The sequence below is a fragment of the Camelus ferus genome, chromosome 3, assembly GCF_009834535.1.
Source record: "Camelus ferus isolate YT-003-E chromosome 3, BCGSAC_Cfer_1.0, whole genome shotgun sequence".
NCBI classification, from domain to species: Eukaryota; Metazoa; Chordata; class Mammalia; order Artiodactyla; family Camelidae; genus Camelus; species Camelus ferus.
The window spans coordinates 98495796-98505154 of NC_045698.1; positions in this window are offsets into that span (position 1 = coordinate 98495796).

Consider the following 9359-nt stretch of genomic DNA (forward strand, 5'->3'; position numbering starts at 1 on the left):
TGTAAAGTATCTACTAGAACACTATTGAAGAGCTGGAGTTTATTTTCTGTGCCTTTTCCCATGCATACTGGTGCTTGAAAGGACCTAGTAAGTAGCAACTTTCTTCCTTGTCCAGAGTAATGAATAAATTGATAAACAAGACAAATAAATGGTATAAGGCAAAAATGATTTTATTAATGATAAAGATGAGTTAGAGGATATCGATTAGTGTGGGTGCCAAAGTCGAGATCGCTAAGTGAACTCCAGAATTATTCAGGGTTTCCCTCTCAGTATCAGGCGGGAAAGACAGTGTGGAGGAGCAGAAAAAAGCTCGTATTCCCGGCAGGCAGCTCAGTTCCAAGAGGGAAAGGGGCATTGCTGAGCGAAGAATTGTCATCAAGGAGGACCCGTATAGGGCCTTCTGGGACAGACCCCACCATGTCCTCCTGCCTTGTTGGTAGAAAAACTTTAGTCTCCAGGCCTTCCGAGTCACAGAAGGCTGGCTCAAGAGTTCATAATTGAAAGAATGTGAACGTACAGTAACAACAAAAAAATAGCAGTTGAGTCAGGAGAACTGGTAACAGTTTAAAGGGTAAATCAGCCATATAGCAGCCATAGAATCTTTAGTTCCTCCCTGAAAGACATAGATCCCAGTATTTGATGCACATTCTTGAGTTGTTTTATAGACTAAAATCCCTACCAGGTGGAAGAAGTTAACGGCATGATGAGCATGAGCACGCAGCCCCCGGACCGGCTGGAGCAGAGGATTGATAACAATTAACACCTGTGACACCACCTTGTTTCCCTCACCATCAACCAATCAGAGAACTGTGCACGAGGTGATCACGTGCACTGCAACGCCCCTCCCCCTCCTGGCCTTTAAAAACTCTTCCCTGAAACCCATCTGGTTTGGTCTTTTGAGCATTAACCGCCTGGACTCTCTACCAAACACTGCGTTTTCCTTCATCACAACCTGGTGTCCGTAGACTGGCTCTACTGTGTGTCAGCAAGCGGACCCAAGTGTGGTTCCGTAATGGTATTAACTGTTTATTCTCCCCAACGTTGCCAACCAGATGAATCACTGAAGTCCTGTGAGGCAGCGTGCATAAAGGGATACAGAAAAGGTAAGAGTGACTGAGTTTTCTTTGCATAGGAGGAAGCATTAAGAGATGTATTTTTTTCCTGTAAATATGTACATATATTTTAAAGGATCGTACTTTCTGTAACTTGCTTTTTCCTACATAAATATAAATCTGTTAAATTATTTGCATATATTGCATGGTATGGTTACACTATAATTTATTTAGCCAGTCTCTGTTACTATCTATTAAAAGTTTTCTGAAGTTTTACTACTGTCAACAGTCCTGTAACGATCATTCTTTTACCACACTCGACATACTGTCCAATGTTCCTTCTGGATAAGTTCCAAAATGTGGAACTACTAAGTAAAAGATATGCACATTAAACTTTTTATACATACTACAAAATTGGCCCCTGGAAATTCAGTATGCGCCCACCAAGAGTTGATGAGAATTTCTACACCTTGCTAACACTAGATATTATCAGTCATTCTCATCTTTGAAAATATGATAAGCAAAGCATTGTGGTTTAATTTGTTTTGTTTTGTTTTGTTTTGCTCTTTACTGATTTTTTTTCCTTTTTCTTCCTGATATTTAGATGTTCTTTTTCTTAATTGAAGTATAGTCAGTTACAATGTGTCAACTTCTGGTGAACAGCATAATATTTGAGTCATGCATATACATACATATATTCCTTTTCATATTCTTTTTCATTATAGGTTACTACAAGATACTGAATATAGTTCCCTGTGCTATATGGTATACTATTTTATATACAGTACTTAGTATAATTTGTATTTCTTTGATTACCATAAAGTTGCACATTTTTTTTCCCATGTCTTCTATCAGAACATTACGATTTGACTGGTCTGCTTTGGGGGTTGTCGTATAAATGAGACATTTGGCTTTTCTTTTTCTAGTGCAAGTGCCTGACTTAATCTTTGATTGCTGAGGCATTCACTTCAAAGATGGCCTGTCCCAAATAAACAACAGTGGCAGACACTTGACTGGATAAAGAGCCAGCCACCCCCATCTCTCTTGTTTTAGAGATCTTGGTCAATTTCAACAATTGACCATTTGGGCCTCTCTTTTCCCCACCCACACTCTTTCAGTTCTCTCCCATATGTTTTAAATTCACCAATAAAGAGCAAGCCCAGAAACCCTAGGTCCCCACCCTCGACTCCAATAAGAGCAGAACCCTAGGGTACCCGTGGGCTTTCTCTCTCTCTCCCCTCAATCTCGCTGTGTGGCCACAGGTGAGCCATGCAATTTACAAGAGCTGTAAGTAGTCAACTTTTTCTTTCTTTTCCCTGATGGTTAATTGCTGAGGGTGTCTTGCAGTCATAATAACCATAAGGGCCAGTCCTACCACAACATTGGTTATTGATAGGCTGAGACCCGCACAAAACCGGTGTCAATTATTTACCAGAAAACGAGATGCCTTTAAGTATCTGAGAAGCAAATCTGGCTTTAAAACAGTGTGAAAAATTGATGGTGTTATTTGACCCAGTAGATGTATTAGGTAGATTACAATGTGTGATCTCAGAATCAATGTTTAGTCCATATATTTGTGCAATGGATAATTACTGTAATAAATGCAGACTTGACATTTCAGTTGAGGGAACATAGTGCATTAGACCTGTGTCCCGGCGGGCTTGCTGGATCAGGAGCTTAGAAACCATCCCGTACAGTGAGCTAGTTGCCTTGCTTCCAGAGCTCCACCCCTCAGTCCTCATAGTGACTGGAGACCAAACTAGAGCATGCAAGACTTTGTCTTCCATTTTTCTGAAAAGGAGCCCACGTGTCATTGTGCCTGTTTTCTCTGGACACATTGATAGAAGTCTGACTAACTCTCCAAGTAGCAGGCCTGGAGCCTGTTCTGTGCGGGCCTTAGTGTAATTGGACGAGGCTGGTACCGAACCCATTTGGCTGCTTGCCATTGGAAAGGCCAATACTTGAAAGACATGTTGGAAAAGAAAAAGTTGCTTTATTCAAAAGGCCAGCAACCTGAGAAGATGGTGGACTACGGTCTTAAGATAATTTCCAAGGTGCCAGTTAGAGGACAAAGGTTTTAAATGGGAGTTTTGGGGGCGTTCAGGTGGTAGGGCTACGTGCAGAACAACAGTCAGCTCCAAAAATCATCTCCAAACTGGTCATGCAGTGGTCTGGTCAGCGTCATCTTGATGGCTTTACATGCAATTACTCTTCTACTCCATGGTCGGTCTGCTCCCAACTCCTTAGGGCCAGTCTCTAGAATTCTTAAGAAAGCAAGATTAATTTTCTCCTAGTTAGCTAGTCTTTATCTATAACCTTAAGACATACCAGGGTCAGTAGGAAAGGAAAATTAGTGTACGTTTTAAAATCTGTGTTGTTCAAGATAAATCAGCTTATGAGACTCAAGGCTACTTGAGATTTAATAACACCAACAAAAGCAATTTAGACGCTTAGGTCTAATCATACATCCGGAGAGATAACTTGAGGTTAAAAGACATAATATGTGTAAAGATCTCAGAACAAAGTCAGGCACAGAGGAAACACTTAATAAATGTGACCCTTTGTTTTTATAAGCTGACAGCATGGCACCTGAGCCCATTTTGAATGACTTGAGAATCAATTTCTGTTTCTTCTTTCTCCCTCCTCCCAACTCTCCAATTCATTTTCTTTCTCTTGATCTTACTCTTCCCCCTTGATCCTTTTCTACTCCTCCTCACCATTTTTTTTCCTTACCATATTTTTCCTCTCCTCTTTTCCTTCCTTTTCCTTTTATTACCTTAGTTAAACCCTTTCCTCATCCTGCTTGCAGTGAGAGTCAGGTTAATGGTTGAAACTCTCAATAACAACTCAAAGTCAAACTACAAAAAGTCAATTTACATAAAGTGAGTCTACCTAATGTTTAGTTGGGTTAAAATTTAATTTTTCCCATTCAGTGCATTTCGTATGGGACATACGCTTTTCTCATATTTGCATGCTTGAAAAGTAAGTTAAGTTGACATTTCCCTCCTTATAGTTCAAGGATTTCTATTGGATACTTTCAAAGTCACTTTTAATTTAATTTCAAGAAAACTGCACATTTTAGACCACTAGTCAGGAGAAGAAGGTGTCCAGGAAGAGTTGGCCACTTGCTGAGACAATTACTCTCTTCTAAGAAAGCAAAAATCACATAATTCTGTATTCTTTTCCACTTGTTGCCCTCTTTGCTTCCCTGTGGAGCGGGATAAGAGGGCTAAGAGAAGAAAACTGGGAAACGGAGGTGGGCTGAAGGCGGGCAGATTTTCACCCACACTCTACAACGAAACCTAAATCCCATTTGGATTAAAGAGTTAAATATAACCTAAACCATAGAAGAACTACAGTAAAACAAAGGCACATATCTATTAAAGGCAAGAAATTAAAGCACAAAAAATAGATTTGATTATATAAATTTATTTTAAATCCCTAAGTTAAAGGAATTGGACTAACAAAAATATTCACAGAAAATATAATGCAGGATCCTTTTTTTTGTAGAAAGAGATCATCCAAATTGATAAGACGAGTGCTCAGGCTCCAATAACTGCGAACAGTCCAGGGAATTTAAAAATATTTTGGAAAATCTTCAACTGTTCAACCTCATTAATAATCAAAGGCAAAAGATGAAACAATTAGATACCATTTGTCACCAACTGAATTATTAATTTTTTAAAAAATCCATAATTTCTGATCTTTACAAAGATGTGAGGTGACACTTTTTCTTCACTCCTCTCTCCATTCTAGGGGAGCTCTAATGACTTGGTCCTGACTTCTTCTCAGGGGAAAAGACTTACCTGATAAGAGGGTTTGAAAGGGTAAACTGGAGAGACCATTCCTGTTCCTGCTTCATCCTCGTGTATCAAACTCCTCATCCAGAGTCTATGTTCTACTCCAGTCCTGCTGGTGGAGGGAGAGGCCCACCACCCAGGTTGAGTTCTGGAGATCAGAACAGAAAACATATTTTCCTGAAGATATAAGCACATCCCCTAATATCAGATTTAACAATGATAAAGATGATATTTTAGTCTCCATTTATCTTCCTCTTTGTTTTAGATCTCCATTGTGTTAGATATTGGCCATAAAGAGGGGTACTGCTTATTGGGGCCTGACAAAATTCAGCAGTTTATCACTGTGTTACTCAAAGCTTTAAAGATGTTCCAAGCCTTTTATCCGTTTCTGGAAATTACATTTAGACAAAGCTTTATGCACTATGATCTTCATTCTATTTTTATTATTGATGATGCAATAATGATTAACGAACCTACACTGTATCCACTAATAAAATTGTCACTAAAAGGCAAAAGTCATTATGTATACACTTCATTCATTCAACCAACATTTTTTAGCTAGTACAATGAGCTGAGAACTTTGCTATGTAAATTACAAAGAAAAAAGGCTAGAAGGAAAAACACCAAAAGTCTTAATTATTTTTTAATAGTAAGATGAAGGCTGATATCCTCTTTCTGATTATATGCTTCTTGGTCTTTTTAAATTGGCATGTGCTACTTTTGTGACTTTATAAAAGTATATACACCGAAATAAATTCAAGATAAAGAGGGAGAGAGAAATAATACCGTTAAAAGCAAATATGATGCATCAGTTAGGATTAGTTTAGGTTTATATATTTCTAAAGGACTCAGAATAAAAGTGATGGAAATTATATCCCTTTCATAAACAGTCTGGAGGTTGAGAGTCAAAGCTGTTGGGCAGCTTTACTATGTCATTAGGGACCTAGGGTCCTATCTCCTGCTCTGCCATCCTCAGCATGAGACTCCCTCATTGTCAAGGTCTCCCACATATTTCAGTACGGCTGCTAGATCTCCAGTCATTTCAGGAATAAGGAGGATGGGAAGTCTTTTAAGTCTTTCCCAGAAGTCCCATCTAACATTTCTGTTTATACCTCACTGGCGAATAAACAAACAAATATATCACATGGTCAAAACTAGATGCAAGGGGGAGAGTGTATAACTCAAGTGGTAGAGAGCATGCTTAGCATGCACGAGGTCCTAGGTTCAATCCCCAGTACCTCCATTAAAAAAAATAAATAATAAATAGATCTAATTGCACCCCCCCCCAAAAAAAAACTAGATGCAAGGTTGTGATCAATTAAAAGCAGGGGTTTCTGTTTAAAGAAAAGAGAACTGGGGGGGGGGGCTATAGCATCTGCCACAAAATAGATGATTTTTAAAAACAATATCAAAATGGGGAAAGATTTTCTAAGTATGACAGAATACTAAGATATAAGACAAAATAGTTTGCATAGACAAATTTTTAAAAACCATGAACAAAATCAGAATATAAAGTATCTTTCTATTAATGTCATAGAAAAGGGCTAATTTCTGTATATGTAAATGATTACTACAAATTAATAGATAAAAGCCTTCAAAACCAATAGAAAAATGTGCAAAGAGCATTTTGCAAAGAAGGAAAATATAGATGTTTCGAATATATGGTTCAACAAAGTCAAAAAACTTGAGTGAGATACTATTTTTTCACTTACTGATTAGAAATGGTTAAGAAATTTCTATGGTGCAGGTGCAAGTCAACATGTACCTTCCTATGCCACGTAGCAGATGCTGCTTGTGCCTCACCTCCTAGCCTCTAAATCTTACCTCCGATTTCAGCTGTTTCTGCAGGGGAAAAAAAAAATCCTCTGTGGGCTTAGACTCATTTCTGGCTGAGTGTCTTGCCTCAAACACGCATCTGAGTTTTTTGCTTTCTTTCCTAATGTCTCATCAAGGCACGCTGGTGGTTGAAGGTACAGGTTTACTCTGGAAGTATGGGACTTAATACCTCTGGGCTAACCTTCAACTCACGGGGGATGAGGACTGATGGACAAATGTTTCTCCCTGTTGACCCTTGTGTGAACAATTACAGGAGACATTCGTATATCCTCCTTTGAAGTTCTGGCTGGCTGGAACCCGAGGTCCCCACAGTGGTGATCTCCTTTCATTGGCTCTTCTCTGTTTCACTTTTTTTGGTTCTTCACTTTGCTACTTTAGATCACCTGATTAGGTCACTCAAGCTGGCAGTTTTCTTGCTTTCTATATCCCCATTCAACTAGTCTCTGCTTCCCCTGTATCCTACTCACATGACTGACCTTCCCTCTTAATCAAAGAGCTTAATCAGTAACTGAGTATGTGTTTGTCCCCTACCCCAGCTGATGATTGTTCTAATCCTTAGGCCAGAATAGTCCCACCATGCTCGGTTATCAAAGGGAAACCTCTGCCCATCACGAGCATCATTAACCTGAAGGGCGGTAAGTCACGTGCTTCTCTGCTGGCTTCCCTGGTAACTGATGAGCCAACCTGATGCCAATTCCCCCTATAAATGGTAACCTCCCCAGCGGCCATCTTTGCTGCCGCATCCTGCCTGTGCTCTGCTGTATGCAGTGGGATGTCGTTCCAGGACTTTGCTTCTGACTTGTAAGTTTCCCTAGTCAACAAATCGTTGATGTCTCTGTCACTGTCTCTGAGCACTTTCTTTGGTCTCGTTCCTGGGGAAGTACAAGGCTTGCAGACCTTCGGCCCACAGCCCAACAACCTCCCAAACTAGTTACTTTTCCACAGCCCTGTCTCAGACTTCGCTTTTGAAAGTAATTTGAGTTCAGACGTGTTGCTGGTGGGATATAAACTGGTAAAAATAATTTGACAGTATTTACTACAATGTTTTGCAGAGAGTGATTTGATAGTATTTTCTACGACTTATAAAAACTGACCTAAATTCCACTTTAGGAATTTATTTTAAAGATATATACTAGTATTTTAGCATAAGTGAAATGATGGTTGCAAAAGAATATACCTTGCAACATTCTGTGTATCACTGGGAATTTAAAAATAAAAAACACTCAATTCTCCCCAATACAGTCTCGCTTAAATAAATGCCAGTGTATCTATACAAAGGAATAGTATATGGGTGGCAAATGGGGTACCTATATATGGAAAGATCTTTAAGAATTGGTGTAGAGTGGAAAATATAAGCTATCATTTGTAATATATATGTGCATGCATGTATATATATGCTGGTATATGTGTGGAATATTCCTGGAAAGAGACATGAGGACTTGGTATCAGTGGGTTATCTCTGAAGAGAACTTTGTGGCTTTGGGTAAACGCAAAAGAGACTTGTCTTTATTTTATGTAATTTTGTATTTTTAAAATACTACACCATGGGAATATATTACTCAAATTTTATGTCAAGTAATTTTTTTCTTTTGGTTATCAGTATGATATGATTTAGTACTACTCTGCTGTTTAGAATACTGAACTAGGTCTGAACACCTGTCTGAAATGTCTATTACGTTAATGTTTTAAAAATGCCCCAGGTCAGAACCACTTAATCCATGGCCAGGATTACGAACCACAGCTCTAGTAAATGCTAATTTTAGATGAGTTAATTAAGCAAATTGGCATCAGGAGATTTGACTTTCAGGCAAATGGTATCAGGTGAACTAAATCCCCATCAGTTCAGGAAGCTGCTTACAAAAGATTGTTCATCCCCCTTGGGCATTATGTCCTTCTGAAAACTTAATTCCTTTTGTAGACATTACTTACAGGGTCCCATTTGGAATTTGGCATCTGCCTCTGGCTGTCCTCTTTGCTTAGGTGCGGTCTCTTCTGAGAAGAGCAATTTGCATTTCTTGCATATTAGCTAAGGTCTGGAACTGAATGTGTGAACATTTTCTCCAACTTGGAGGTTGAAACACCCTGGTGTTCAGTTGCTCAAAAATCCTCTCTGAAGCTTTTGGGCAGTTCAGTTTTTTATTTGCAAATGGAGAAACTGTAAGAGTAGGTTGGTGATTTTTTAAGTGTCAGGGACATAACCAGAGGCAAACTCTGGTACCCTAACTCCTTAAGTTGATTTTAAGAAAAGATGTTGTGGTGCAAGCCTTCCATTTTGCTCAGAAGGATCAGATTTTCACATTTCCAGACTTTTTCCAAAACAAATTGTCACCTGAAAGCACTTCTTTCTTCGTCTCTGTAGCTAAGGTGCTATCTGTCTCCCTCATCGGCTCCCAGCGACCACCATGGCAGAGAAGAATGGGCTGTTATTGGATGCCAAATTGAATCTGCAGAGATTCAGTGAACTAAGGCTAGAGAATTATTACAGTGACTCAGTATGGTGTGTCTATTTGTGATTTTTAACATTGATAGCAAGCAAGACTTACTTTTAATTTCCTCTTAAATATTAGGATGTTCCAAAATGTCCACAGTTATTGATGAGGCCTTTGTGTTTCTGATCTTGGTGATAGAAAGTAGTCAACTTTTAAACTTAAAAAAAAATTCTTCTGGGAGG